Source organism: Microplitis mediator, chromosome 3, assembly GCF_029852145.1.
Source record: "Microplitis mediator isolate UGA2020A chromosome 3, iyMicMedi2.1, whole genome shotgun sequence".
NCBI classification, from domain to species: Eukaryota; Metazoa; Arthropoda; class Insecta; order Hymenoptera; family Braconidae; genus Microplitis; species Microplitis mediator.
The window spans coordinates 9,809,076-9,825,109 of NC_079971.1; the positions used below are offsets into that span (position 1 = coordinate 9,809,076).

At 31.1% G+C, this 16,034-nt stretch overlaps 1 protein-coding gene and 1 long non-coding RNA gene across 15 annotated transcripts in view; one reads left to right on the plus strand and one right to left on the minus strand.

Moving 5' to 3' along the window:
* LOC130664838 (uncharacterized) overlaps positions 1-16,034 on the minus strand; it is a 196,644-nt gene that overhangs the window by 11,485 nt on the left and 169,125 nt on the right. The window lies entirely within an intron of this gene.
* Positions 6,665-16,034, plus strand: part of LOC130664836 (uncharacterized) — a 223,762-nt gene continuing 214,392 nt past the window's right edge. For 4 of the 14 annotated variants that reach the window (XM_057464963.1, XM_057464962.1, XM_057464960.1 and 1 more), the window contains exon 1: positions 6,675-7,725. The gene's annotated coding sequence lies outside the window, so the exon portion shown is untranslated. Of the gene's footprint in view, positions 7,900-8,631; positions 8,808-16,034 lie in introns of all 14 variants that reach the window. The other 10 variants (XM_057464958.1, XM_057464959.1, XM_057464957.1 and 7 more) reach the window with 9 other exon arrangements.

The window sequence follows — 16,034 nt, forward strand, 5'->3', positions numbered from 1 at the left end:
TTCCTCTTGGCTGGTAGTCTTGAACGTTGCTCACCGGTCCACATCACGAGAGTTCAAAGCTTGTGCTTAATTGATGTATTTAGAGTGAAATGCCGGAAAAGACAATGTTCATAAGTTTTCGTGAAAGATTTTTACAAAATTTAAAAAAACTTTATGAACTTATATGAATATTTATAGAAACAATATTTTTCGGCCTCGATGATAATTGTTTAAAATTTCATTAAGTTTCATCCAATTTTTTAATTTTTTGTTGTGATGTGAAATTTGAAAAATCTTATATAAAATTTTGCGAAATATTAAACAATTGCACAAAATCGAATGAAATTTAATCGATTGAAAAATTGCGATACTAAACTTTATAATCTTAATATCAAAAGAGTTTAAACTGTCGTTACATTTTCTTTGTCATCCTAAATGATGATTTCGATATATTATTTAAAAAAATAAAATTAATTTTTTTATGATGCTAATGTTTCAATCTAAAACGTCTGAATAATCTATTATCGAGTTTATCGATTACTTTGGACCCAAAAATCTACGACGTTTAGTTGTTATTTTTACACATTTACAAATTTTTGAAAATTTATTCTATGATTGTTTTATTTTAATAAATAGATGACAAAAACTAAGACTCGGAAATTACATCAGCATTGCGTAAAATAATGACTTGTCACTGATGTAAAGATATGATTTAAGAGTGACATCCATATTAGGTATAACCGTGACTTTGCTACTGACATAAATGTATGATTTTAAAATTACATCATTATGATATACGATAATGACTTTATTACTACGTAATAATGTGATGTAGATTTTATGTCAAACGTACGTAATACATAAGTCATAACTCTGACGTCATACAAGAGTCATGTGTACATCAATATGATGTCACAAGCTTTACATCATATTAAAGTCATGCAGAACGTCAGATTGACATCAAATTTACATCAGATGCCGTGACATTTCTATGACCTACGTATGACGTCAAAATAAGGTCATGTGTTCACTGGGTAGCAATCGCTCGATGTTAGTGGTGTTCTTTTCCAGGTTTCCGTTGTCCGGATTTCGTCCTCGTATTTTTGCTTCCGTCACAATTTTTATTATTTAATTCACAATGTACTAGATAACCTTGTATTACAATGTGTTTGATCACTTTAGTCGTTCACTTTGTCTTCACTTGGCGTCCATCGCCTTCGGTCGTCAGACTGACTCTCTCTGGGTGTCCAACGAACTCTCTCGATTTTTGGCACGGCACTCCCTTATAACTCTTCGATTCACCCCCGGAAAACTCATCCCTACTAAATTAATTAGCAAAAGAGAGGGGCGGATGTTCGGGTCTCACTGATTAGCGACACCCGGTGACATGTCCAATCACTCAATTTAATAAGCCGGGTTATAATTTGGGCCCGTTATCGACCGTGGACAAATCAAAATTTAGATCTTAATAAATAGTCATTGGAATCTATTTTACCCTGTTACAGACTCTACGAATTAAGTGACTCTAGTTTTAACAATACTCCGTAACTTTTCGCACTTAAATTTTTACAATTCATAATTCACTGTCTTTCCAATCAATTAATTTATTTTTGTTAATATAATTTATAAATTAATTAATTTTTGCCACTTATAATTTTCCTCTCATTATTTTCTCTGATTAAATTTTTATATAATTAATTTGCCACAAATATTATTCGTTTATAACTTTCAATTCCTAAATTTTCCACTGACAATTTTCACAATTAATTTTATTTCACTTTCAAAATAATCCGTTTTCTCAATTTTACTCACAATTTAATTTACCCAAACTCTAGTATCTTTTATTAAATTTTTAGATATTTTAATTAACTTAAAACTAATTTAGTAATCACGTAATGACTAGAATTTGATTTCGGGTTGACTAGAATTTTCGACCGGTGAATTGGCGTCACGCAGTTCCCGATTTTTATTGATGTTTTCGAGTAATTTGATTGGATTTATGAATTATAGAATTAATGCGGCTGACGGAATAAATTCCAGCCTGTATTAACCTTAAGATAAATTAATAAATTAATTGATAACGGGTGGAGAGCCTGGAATAAATTAATAGTTTTAATGACCGGATTATTTACGCGATAACTTTATTTTATTCCGGCTGTAGAGCCTTGAATAATTACTATAGAGTTTGAACAAGTGACATGACATTATCTGATGATCGGAAGAGACTATAAAGAGGAAGAGTTGGTATGATTTCAGACACATTTTAGCACATTATATTTTGTTTGATCTGGAAAAAATAACATAAAATATTATTTTTTAACTTTTCAGCGCCGATATCTTTTGAACTAATCAACTGATTTTGACGTTTGAGGTAGCAATCGCCGCGTTTTCTTGAATTCTAGAGCTGATTGAATTTTGAAATTGATCGGATGAGTCACTTCAAAGATAATCGAAAAAAACCGTTTTTTTTTTTATTTCTTTCGCCAACGATATCTCTCGAACAAATTAACCGATTGAGATGGTTGAGGTGACATTCGACGCGGCTTATAAAGTTCTAGAGTTGATTAGATTTTGAAGTCGATCGTTCAAGTCGTTTCTGAGAAATCACTAAAAAACTAAGAAAAAAAATTTTTTTTTTTCGTTATTCGCCAATATTTTCGAGTCTGCTTGATCAAATGATCTGAAATTTTCAGGAAAGTTGAGAGCCAACAAGCTCTTTCGATTGCCACCTCAACCATCCAAATCGATTCATTAGTTAAAAAAGTTACAAAGACCCTAGTAGAAACGTAATCAAGTATCTGGCCAGTAACTGGCTAGTTTAACTAGACTTAAGCTAGGAACTGGCTAGTATAATATCCAGTAACTGTCTAGTAACTGGCCAGTTTTACTAGATAGCAAATAAAACATGGCGACTCTTGTTGATCTTGAGGTTATTGAGTATTAAATATTGATTTTATTACAATTAAAAATTATAGTAATAACAACAACAACAATAATAATAATAATAATAATAATAATAATAATAATAATAATAATAATAATAATAATAATAATACACGGAAAAGTTATAAAATTTATTTATTAATTTATTATATTATATTTTTAAATATAAAACGAGAAACATTAATAACATAAAACGTCGATTTTTTTAACTTCATCCATTTTTTAAAATATATTACCGATTATTTTTATTTTGAAAGACACAATTTTTATTTTTTGTTAATTATTTGTATTGTTTCTTAATGTTTACTAAATATTATTCAACTTACAGGTTAAAGTGAAAAAATAAACATACACATACACTAGTATAAGTAGAACATCAGTGTGACCAATGTTTACGATTCAGTTATAGGTGGCGCAACTTCCAGTTTTTACCTAGTTTCACTAGCCAGTTACTGGATAAGATTGCTGGCCAGTTACTAGATATGAACGCTAGCCAGATACTAGACTTAATCGAGTAAAAAATTGAACATTTCTACTAGGGGAGTTTACACACACACACACACACACACAAATTTTTATAAAACTTGATTACAAAGTCAGAACTGTCATTAACGCAGATGAAATCAATAGTCTGAAATCACTATTGAACAAAACACAAGAATCAAAGTTCAAATTATTAATTCCTAGACTTGAACCATTGATGCTTGTATCATGAAAAATAGTTTTATAATTTTTATTTTTAGAGTTTTACTGCAGATACATACCCGAAAATATATCCTCACACCGCAAAATTTATACATCCGGATATTCAAAATTTTACCAGCGTTGATTTCACTGTTATAAGCAACCCTTATTAAAAGAAACGACTTAAAGCGATTGGAAAAAAAATTTTAAATACTTTTTAATGCTTTTGAATACTTTTAATACTTTTGGATCACCTTTTTTATGGGCATTCAACATTACAAATCGTTTCGAATCGTTTCATTTAATCAGGAAATGATGACTTTTTATAGAAAATAAATGTTTTAGACGTACGATACTCGGAGTCAAAAACGGTAAAAGAAACACAAGCAGTGCACCCTATCTCACCTATTGTTGATAGCTTAGGATATATATGTGTTAAAAATGTATCAACATCCTCAAAAAAAAAATAAGAATTAACGTTTTTTAATCATGAAGAGTTTATATTTTATTTAATTTTGTTCAAACAAAAAATATGCACATCGTGAAAATCACATATTTTGTGGGAAAAAGTCTCAGCTTTCAGAAAAAAATATCAAATTAGATGTATCAAGCGCCGCACAGTCATAAAAATAGTTTTTTCGTCTTTAATCGAATTTTAAAAGATCTTTTGTAATATAAAATAAAAAATGGATATTTTTATTGGAAAGCTGAGAATTTTTCCTACGAAAAACTGTTATGTGCTCGTTTTTTTTTTTTAATTTTTTCCTTCAAAATAATGAATGAAAAAGTTAAATACAAAAATTTTAAAAAAATTCAACAAATCATAACTTTGAAACAGCTGCATATAAAACGCTCAAATTTTCAGAGAATTTTTTTTTTAATATATAGAACGACTCCACAAAGTTTGAACCAAATCGACGAGGGTCACCCCGTAAAAATAATTTTATTTGGTGGAATGACATATATATATATATATATATATATATATATATATATATATATATATACATTAGGGTGCTTCAAAAAAAAACTTTAATTTTTTAATTTAATTTTTTAAAAAAACTAATATATATATGTATATATTAGACCTATATACATGATGAAATATTTATAGGTATCATATCATTGAAGTCTGATCAGATCTAATCATACATAGATATATATATATATATATATATATATATATATATATATATATATATATATGTATATATATAACTACAGATAAGTTTATATCAGTCGCGCCTGATCAGATCTAATTATGTATAGACTTATATATAACTAGACCTGATAATATATAGGCTTATATATGATTATATCTAGCCTTTAGCAGTTAGACCTAATCAGATCTAATTATATATGCCTATATATAATTAGACCTGATCATATATAGGCTATATATGATTATACCTAGCCTTCATCAGTTAGATCTAATCAGATCTAATTATATATGTCTATATATAGTGTAAATGTTCAAGTTTTTTTTTTTTAAATGCCATAAGTATGCCACACAAACTCCAAGTTACTACTATCAAAACGACGAAAAAACCCTCAATATACTCCGCAAAAACCATGAAAAACCATCATAAAAATTCTGAGCAAGCCCAAACATGTCTCCGCGAAAACACCGATGAAACTCCAAAAGAACACCGACAAAACTCCGTGTCACAACTGTATACAAAAATACCGCGTTACTACCATGAAAACACCGTCGAAACTTCCACGGTACAGCTAGTTTCGCTCGAGTTTCTTCCGAATTTCTACGATGGCGCTAAAAGTGCTAGAATCTGTGGAAACTCCGACTAAACTACAAGGAAACACCTAAAGAACTCCAATAAAACACTAAGAAAACTCCGCGATAACACCGACGAAACTTTAAGAAAACACTAACAAAACTCCAAGAGAAAACTGGCAAAACTCTTCACAAACACGGACAAAACTCGGTGTCGTAATTGCACACGAAACACCACGTTTCTACCGCAAAAACACTGTCGAAACTCCCTCGAAACACCGAGTTTCTGTCGAGTTGTTTCCGAGTTCCCACGGTGGCGCCGAAACCGCCAGGGCAGCATTAGCCTCAGATCACTTTTGTATGCTACGTCATATACACAAATTTTTTGTCTAATGAATGTCTACGTAAGCCTGCATAGATTGAAATGGATCTCTATAAATTTGATTGTAAATATCACCAGATCTAATTTTTCAAGTAAGATATCATAAGATATTTACTTTCGGAAAATTAACCTTCCATTCTGGCTGTCAGATGGCATTTTATTTTTATCAACCACATTTTTTCATTCACATTGCTTACTTTTTATGTTGGAAATAATGATGCTTACATTTTTTGTATGCAGATTTTGTTACGTTGATTTTGGCGGTTTGATATCAAGTTTAATACATTGCACAACGGGGGCTTAATTTTTTTTATTCAAATCTTTAACATCATTGGGAATGTTAGGACGATCACTAATATTCATTCTGAGTTTTAAAAATTTTGAAATTTATAAAAATGTTCAACTTCTATTATCTTCATATTTTTTATTTTCTCATGATCAATTTATTTTAAGTTCTCATTTACAAATTTCTTTGCTATATATACATATAAACTTCGAGTGGATGTTTGAATCTCTAACATAAAATTTATAAATATCTTGAATGTTTTGAACTGAAAAAAAAACATTTTGTATTATATGAAGAGACAAAACGACAATCAAAGTAAATACCATTTCCGTTAAAAATTAAAATAAGATAAATTTATTTAATGTAATAGTTCTTGATATAAATAAATCATCATATGTACATTTAAAGCAAAATTCATTAGAAAGAGATGAAATTAGTTTTGCAGACTTGAAAGGAAAATTTTCAAATTAATTTTACAAACATTTTTTCATTGAACCATGAGTATGGATTTTACACTTGATAAGTTGGTAGTGTGTAAAGATGAAAGGTCATCGGTTATCATAGCATGAATATTGACTGAATGTGCTAGAGAGCGTTGGAAAAGGTGAAGTAAAAGAGGAGGTTTGGAAGGTAGCGGGTGGTAGTCGTGAATTGGGTAGTGAGGGTAAAGGGTGTTCCAGTCTCGTCACATTGGTTGAAAAAGAGAGAACTAAAGTAGGGAGTGAGTGAGCGAGAAAGAGAGAGAGAAAGAGAGAGAGAGAGAGCGAGAGAGAGAGAGAGAGAGAGAGAGAGAGAGAGAGAGAGACAGGCAGACAGACAGACAGAGACAGAACAAGGCAATCGAAAACTGAGGCAGTTCAGAGTTACTAGAGACAGTAGTGTCGAACTTGTGTTATGTTTTTTTTGTTTATTATCTAACCTTTCGTGCTAGTAATAATTTGTTCCATTAATGTTAGTTAAAAACTTGAAAATTTTCTTAAACTAATGACATTGTTATTGTTATCGTTAACACCATTGGCAGCAGAAAAAATGTGACATGAATCGTTGATAATGCAACCTATATTTCAATAATTCCATCTCTAATTAAATTATTTTGCACAAAAAACTTTCAATTATTGGCCGGTTTTCGGATTAAAACGGACTTTACAAAATAAATAATCAGTCTCACAGTTAATACGGACGTTATTGATGGTTTATAATTATTCATATGGTGAAATCAAGATTAACTAAAAAGGGAAAATTCAAGATATAATGTCAGCTTCGTTCCTTATGCATTTTGGGCAAGTTTTTGAATTGGATTCAATCGAAAAACATGAAATAATTGTTAATACAAACCAAATACAGAACAATAGGAGAAAAAAGTGTCCCCTGTAAAAATCAAAAATGTCAATCCTTCTTGAAAATTTTTTTTTGTATATATACACACACTGTGTGTGAGCAAAGACAAGATTTAAAATGATTTAACAAAAACAAAAAAAAAGACTATAACAAAAAAAAAAATAAGTAAAATTGTGAAAAAATTATAAATATCAAGAAAATATAAGTTATTAGAAGTGTGATAAATAATGTAAGCTCAATAGTTCAGACGTAAGTCTAAACATTTTTCTGTTGTTACTGTCAAATACATGACTAATTTTGTGGGTGTTTTAATTCAGAAACAGATTACAAGAGCTAATGGTAACCAGAAATTAGGAAAAGAAGAAAGACAATTTAAAAAAAGTGTGTTTAGTTATTAGATGAAAAAATTTTTGCCGTTTATCAATGTCTAATTAATTGTGCTTTAAAATATCGGTATTTTATTATAATAATTATGAAGACAAATTATTCGGATATTGCGTTTTTTTTTTATTTTTACAGTCAAGCCCCACCAGTCAGCCTATAAAATTGTTTGCTGTAATAAAGTTTGACTTTGTGTATTCCATTTAGACAGCCAGTACACATTTTTTTTTACTTTCAGTTGGCGTTAGCCTGGTCTAATAGAAATAAAGTTTTGATTTAATTTCCATTATCATTATCATCTGTGCTTGTTAGAAAATTCACCTCTATTTTCATTGTTAGAGTTGACAAATAGTTTTGGGTATTTATTTCGATTAGCCATTCTCTTATTGATTTCGGGAAATATGGATTATAACTATAGCATATGTTGAAAACTGCGAATTCACACATATTTTATATTAGTCAGAACTAAAAAAAAAATATTTGAACGCAGCAATAGTTTCGGAAGTTACAGTTTATATAAAAATCAAACCGTTGAATGTATTAGCAATCTGATCTCCTGATTATATGGTTCACTTAAGATTGAAAAAAATGAAATTAATATGTCAACATATTCCTCTACCAATTTAGTTTGGTGTAAGTATAATCGTGTGGAGAGAAATTCATTTTTGAATGATACATTTTTAAAGTCTTAAATCCAAAAACTATACCATCTTCGAAATAGATACCTAATTTTATTAGTAAACCATTTTTATGCAGAATGAGCTTGCAGCTTTGCATTCTTTGACCTACATCACCTGCTTGATTCAAAATATTTATAACCTTCGAAATCGATTTTATTTTGCTGTTTTTAATCATTAATGATTTTTTTTTAATTTTTGTTTGATTGCCTTGCTATGTTAATTGAAGTACGCTGAACTCATCTGAAAATTCAAGTAACCAGCATTAGATAATGAAGATAAAAAAAAAGAACCGTCGAATGACAGTACCAACTCTGTGAGAAAAGAAAGACAATGCAATTTCCCATTTTACATGTACTTTAATCTTGTCAAATTAGGATGGCAGATTCCAATGAGTGATAAAAGGTAAGCATTAAAAGGTTTCTCGAAACTTATTTTCGAATCAACTTGCATCATAATAGAATTTTGATCAAATAATGCTGCCACGAGAAAAAAAAAAAAACAAAATTCACCGATCTCTTATTGAAAGAAGCGATTTAAAACGATTTGTAATGTTAAATTCTCATACACTGTAAAAAATTCGCGGAGTGAATGAATTATCAATTATTCACTCCCCTCGGAGTGAAATTCACTCGGGAGGGGAGTTTTAAAAATATTATTAATAAAATATAACTCCACTAAGTAAAATCGTAATAAAAATTCGCGTATTACAGTACTGATCAACCGATACGCGCACTCACACCCGAACACACACACGCACATATTCGCACACACGCGCACACCCGAACACACATACGCACACACCCGAACACGCGCACACACACACGCAAATATTCGCACACACCCGATCAGACACACGCACACGAACACATTCGCATAAACTCACACACCCGAACACACACACGCACACATTTGCACACTCGCACGCACACACATCCACAGACACGCGCACACACAGACACTCGCACTCGCACACACACGCTGTTTAACAGTTTAATATAAATTAATTTAAATGTTAAAACTCCGGACCGAAGTGAATTCGGAGTGAAATAAAATCCGCAGCACTCCGAGATTACTCCGCTAAAAAAAATTCCCAATTCACTCCGCATGCGGAGTGATTTTTTTTAAAACTCCGGAACTCTGAGTGGCGGAGTGAATGCGGAGTGAATTCGGATTTAATTTCAATCCGGATTCACTCCGGATTTTTTACAGTGTAAGAAGGGCGATTCAAAGGTATTCAAAGCATTCAGAAGCATTAAAAAATATTAAAATTTTTTTTTTTCTAATCGTTTTGAATCGCTTCTTGTAATAAGGGATATTAATAACCGCATTTAAACTACATTTTGAATTAAGTGAATTTGTATTATAACTGAATACGACTTTATTTAATATGAATAAATTTAATTATTAGTACTGTTCGAAAATCTAAAAAAGTATATTTACCTAAAGCAAATTCACCTGACTTGATTTAAGTAAATTATTACGTACATTAAGTGATTGGGTATTTTAAATGACATCTGTTCTTTATAAAGGCACATTTAATAATTCGGGTTGTTAGAAACTTTTTTTTATTTCTCAGAAAAAATTAGAAATGATTTTTTCTTTTAAATAGCATATAACGTTGCGATAAATATTCTTAATTACTGAGAACAGTAATGAACTTGTTTGTAATTCAATTATCTTTAGAGGTTTTACAGTCACAGGTAAATACGGTATATTGATAGAGAATTTTCGAGAAATTGGCGGTCACAACTTAGTCCTTGTAAAGTTTGTGTGCTGACAAACTTACAGTTTGTGTTCTTAACAGGGGTTATCAAATATTTTCGGCTTTTTTTCGGAATCAAAATCTCTATGTACAGAATACAGACCGCACATCGATGCACTACTGTCTAATCTAGTGAAGTGCGCTTCAATTATTTGATAATATTCGTTTGTTTATGAGAAAAACTCGGCCAAAGTTTCCATTTACTGCACAAGTGCAACAAAGATAGTACCGTTCGTGGACTTGAGTGTAATAGAGAGAAAAGTACGAACCTCTGTTAATGTTGTAACTGTGACCGTAGCTTTATATTGAATTATACTATCGCCGTTTTGTAGTCAAAACACTGTATCTCTACGCAGATATATCAGATTCTTCCTATTTGAAAACGAACTTCCAGCAAATGATTCATAACTTTTTTATCCGCAATTGACCAGATTTTGATCGAAGGGAACGACAGTACCATAATTCATCTGAATATCTCAGTTTACAGTATCTATTATGATTTACGGTGCCTGTCATAATTTCCGGTGCCTGCCATAATTTACATATATTTGGATCCGCCAGGCTACAGGATTTTTTTTTTTCATTTTCATTCTCGTCAACGAGTTTATTTAAGAATATTTCGATTATTAATTTAAGAATATTTCTAAATTACATAATATTGCCCGGGAAAAAAAGTTCATGTCTGACCATATATGATCATATATGAAAATTGGCCATGTCTGATCATATATGATTAGATATGATCATATATGATATACATATAGGTCTGACAATAATTATTTAAACTAAAAAAATAATGTTTTAATTATATTGTTCATTCACATTCATTGAAATTGATGTATATATAGCTATTGTTCACTCATCATTAATTTTTCTGTCGATGAAAAAATATTCGGTATTTTTCTGGGATTCGAACCTGGATCCTTCTGCGTATCAGTTGAAGATTGTACCACTCTGCCAAACCATAGGCTCAATAGCTGGGACTATTCAATAGGTTTAGGGGAAGGTGGCCCAAAGCGGGTACCCCGCCTAAAGCGGGTAGGCGCTTGTACGCCGACGCATGAAACGCAAGGGACAAGGTATGCATATGTTGAGGCTACCCGAGTACTGCCGAGTTTCGCTCAGTTCCAAACGAGCATAAATGAAGCGGTATGGCTTAATTACACGCAATTAAAAGAAAATTAATCATTTCTTAAAAAAATTAAAGGTATATATTTTCTGATTATTCAAAAACGAATACACTTATTATATCGTTGATAATTTTCTATTATTTTGAGCCTATTTAAGATAAATTGACGGAAAAATATTAGCGTTTTGTTTTGAATTATTTGAGTTTAGCATCACTTGGATAAAAAACGTGTTCTCGGGCAAAGCGGGTAGGGCAAAGCGGGTACGGCAAAAACTGCTAAAGACTAATTAAAATAGTCTAAAATTATTTTTTACCGATACCTGGTGCGTACTGTACAGTAATACACCAAAATCTGCAAAATACTGAATAATTAGTCGAATATTATTATTTATATAATTAACAAAAAAATTTAATTACAAGTTACCGATTAAATAGTCATTTATATTGGAGTATTGCTATATTTAATAAGTTAGTCGTTTAAGTTGTTAAAGACTGATTAAATGAAACTAAAATTATTATTTAAATATCTAAAATAAGCATACTTTCCTTAATTGTAGTGCCAACCCGCTTTGCCCGAACGGATTACCCGCTTTAGCCCCCCCCCCCTAGGGCAAAGCGGTTTTTGGGAGTGTTTTTTAATTTTAAGAATAAATCATAAATTAATACAAATTTATACAATATTGCTTATTGATTTTAAAGTTCGATAAATCCTCTATAAAAAAAAAAATAAATCATTATTGTTATCGTACAAATACTAGATTTTCTCGGCTCTTAACGTTAACATACCCGCTTTAGGCCACCTTCCCCTACATATTGATCTAAGAAACCTCAACAATCATTAAGTTTATATTGATATTTTACATGGTATTTGAGAAGTTTAAGTTTTCTAATGCGGAATAAAAAGTTTTTTTCATTTTCAACAAATTAAAAAAATAAAATTTAAACTCAAGGTTTCATTTTTTATATTCCCGCTAAGGAAATTGAAAATTTTCAAAATTAAAGAAAGTTATTGGTTTTGGTCCGATTTTCGAAAATCGAGCTTTCAATATATTTCGACGTTTTGAGGTCCTAGGAAACTATTCTGTCTAATTTCAGGATGATGTATGTATGTACCTATGTACGTACGTACGTTTGTAAATATTCTATAACTTTTGAACGGATCAACCGATTTAGACTCAGTTCGCTATTGTTATAGATACGTGGTATTGCAAACTATACTTACAGCGGTATTGCACAGGATATGTTTATATATGATGCTTAGATGGATTGAGTACAAAAATTTAAACTTCATGTATATGATCTTATATGATGATATATTCACACATGGATTTCATTTCCACGTACGAGTACAAAACTTTTTATGTCTCTTCATATATGTTCATACCTGACCCTATCTGATTTTATATGCGTTGAACATCGTGTAAAGAATTTTCATGTCTCGTCATACTTGTCTATATCTGATTTTATATAAATTAAACAACTTGTAAGAAATTTTATATATTATCATATATGATCATACATGACCATATATGATCGTATATGATTTGTGTATAAGTTGGAAGAAATTTCTTTGCCTTTATGTATGGTCATATATGATTCATATATGATCTTATATGGTCATATCTAATTATATATAGCCAGATATGAATTTTTATTCCCGGGACACTAAAAAAAAAACGATTTTTTTTTCCGTAATTCGCTAATATTTTCGAGTTTACTTGATGAAATGATCTGGAATTCTAAGAAAAGTTCATAGGCAACAAGCTCTTTCGATTGCCGCCTTAACTATCCAAATCGGTTCATTAGTTATAAAGTTATAAAAAGTTTAAATACATACATACACACACACACACACACACACACACACACACACACACATACAGACACTAGGATATCATTCTGAAAATGGTCAGAATAGCTTCCTAGGACCTCAAAACGTCGACATCTGATGAAATTTCGATTTTCGCGGATCGGGGCGAAAACAAAAACTTCCCGAATTTTTCGAAAATCGTCGATTTTCTTAGTGGGAAGTTAGAGAAAAAGGCCATTTGGCAGCCGAAATGGGAGGTAGATTTCTCAATTAATCTATATAAAAAGATTCATAAATACATATCTTGTGATACATGGTAGTGTATAGTCATGATATGAAATTAGGCTCGTTTTCAAAGAGTGAGGGTAAAAAGAGACAACGACTATTTTCGATAGAGAACTTCAGATAGTTGATTTGACAAAACATTGTATCGGTAATCTACCAAACTAACCATCACGTCAACTAAGTATAGATAATTTAATTAGTATGAGATCATAATTATAATCACTATTACGATAGCAAGACCAGTTATAATTATTGGACGTACAGGTACGATTTAAACGTCATAAAAGATAAAAGAAATACTTTTAAAATATAAATTAGCTGTGAAATTTACAGATTATTTTGTTTACAATAAAATACAACTGACAAAATTGTATACTAATGGGAAATGCACAAGGTATGTGGAATGAACACCATATTTTCTACATTTTTTGATTCCATTAGAATTTTCAAGGCTATCAAATTATTGGAAGAAATGGTCAAAACCTAAAGTTTAAGGTAAAAAACTATAGCTAACTAAACAAGCGTTTTACTGAAATTGTCTATCAGTTTTAGTTTTGATGTTATATAAGCTTCAACAGATAATAAAAACTGATTTTTTCGAAAAATCGTGAAAATTTCAAACAGCCATTACTTGAAAACTAATCAACCGATTTAGCTCATCTTCAAATTTGATCAAGATAATCGCCTATAGAATAAGTTTAGAAAATTTCATTAAGAACCGATAAGAATTGTAGATGCTATCGTAATGACGAGAGCAGTGATAATTACCCTCGCAGATTTGAATCACGGTGGGAACACCGTGAAAGTGTAAACATCGTGGATCCACTGTGGTTACACGGTGGGTTTGTTCCATTTCACCACCGGATATACACAGTGTATCCACTGTGATTACGCGGTGTATCCACCGTGATTACGCGGTGGCTTGACCACTGTGTATACACGGTGTTCCCACTGTGATTACGCGGTGGCTTGACCACTGTGTATACACGGTGTTTTCACTGTGATTACGCGGTGTATCCACCGTGATTCCACGGTGGCTTTGTGCTATTTCACCACCGTGTTTCCACGGTGTGTCCACCGCGTAATCACAGTGAAAACACCGTGTATACACGGTGGTCAAGCCACCGTGTAATCACGGTGGATACACCGCGTAATCACAGTGGTAAAATGGAATAAACCCACCGTGTTTCCACCGTGATTCAAATCTGCGAGGGTATAGGGAGTAGAGGTACATTTGATACATCATAAGTAATAAAAGAAATACTTTTAAAATATAAAATAGCAGTGAAATTTACAGGTTATTTTGTGCACAATAAGATACAACTGACGAAACTAGATTACAATGAGAAATTCATGAGTTATGTGGAATGAAAACCATATTTTCAACATTTTTTGATTCCATTATAATTTTCGAGTCCATCAAATTATGGGAAGAAATGGTCGAAATATAAAGTTTAAAGTCATAAATTAAAGCTTATTAGACAATCTTTCAGATACTTTTTATGGAAATTGTCTATGAGTATTAGTTTTAAAATTATATAAACTTGAAAGTGGATAAAAACTGATTTTTTCGAAAAATCGTGGAAAATTCAAAAAACCATAACTTCTAAACTAATCAACCGATTTTGCCCATCTTCGAACTTAACCGTGGTAATTACACATAAATTACACATAAAATAAGTGTAGAAAATTTTATTAAGATCTGATAGAAATTGTAGACGCAATCGTGTCTTTAAAACTGCGTTATATCCCATACATATATATATATATATGTTTAGGTTTCCACTATATTTTAAAATTGGTGTATTACCGTACGATGGACGGTGTGGCTCAATAAGTTATAGCTTAAATTGAACGGAATATAGCATAGTACCTGATAGCTCAACTGGTAGAGCACTCGGCGCGATACCGAATTGGTCTGGGTTCGATTCCCAGTTCGGGCTATCTATATTTTTCTCAATTTATCTATAAATTGTCTTATTGAGAGGTTTGCATGTTTAGGTTTCCACTATATTTAAATGGGTCTCCACAATATTCAAAATTCTCGAGCGCCATTTAAATATATGAATATTGGGCTGAAATTTTCAGCATAGTCATAATTTTACAGATATAAAATATTTATTCCACGAGGAAGAAAAAATTCAGAAACAAAAAATCCGAATTCCAATCATTTTTGATATTTTCAAAATTCGTGAGCGACCTCTTGAAAATTTTTTATCGAGTGATTTTTGGAGATGCCTCTTAAAGCATCTTAAACCAACAAATTTTCATAAGAGATTCGAAAAAAAAAAACAATCGGTTTTTTTGGGCCACCCTAATAATATACACTAATGCAAAAAATTAAAGGAGCAGAAAAATTTTATAAATTTTTTAGTGATTTTCGGAAGGCTGTAACTTGGTCAAAAATGATCGTATCGAGATTTTAAAAAAAGCATTTTATAGCTTGAAATCTCTAGTTTTGGTGCATTTTTTCAAAATTTTTTAAAAGCTCCGGTTATTGCGCAAACATGAGAAATACCGCGAGACAAAAAATTTCTAAATCTTTTTTCTTTTCCGAAGAGCCCACGGACCGCGGAAAAATTCTTTCAACTAAACGAATGCATAGCTTGTTTAGCAAATTTATTCAGCTTCAATTTGTTTTTT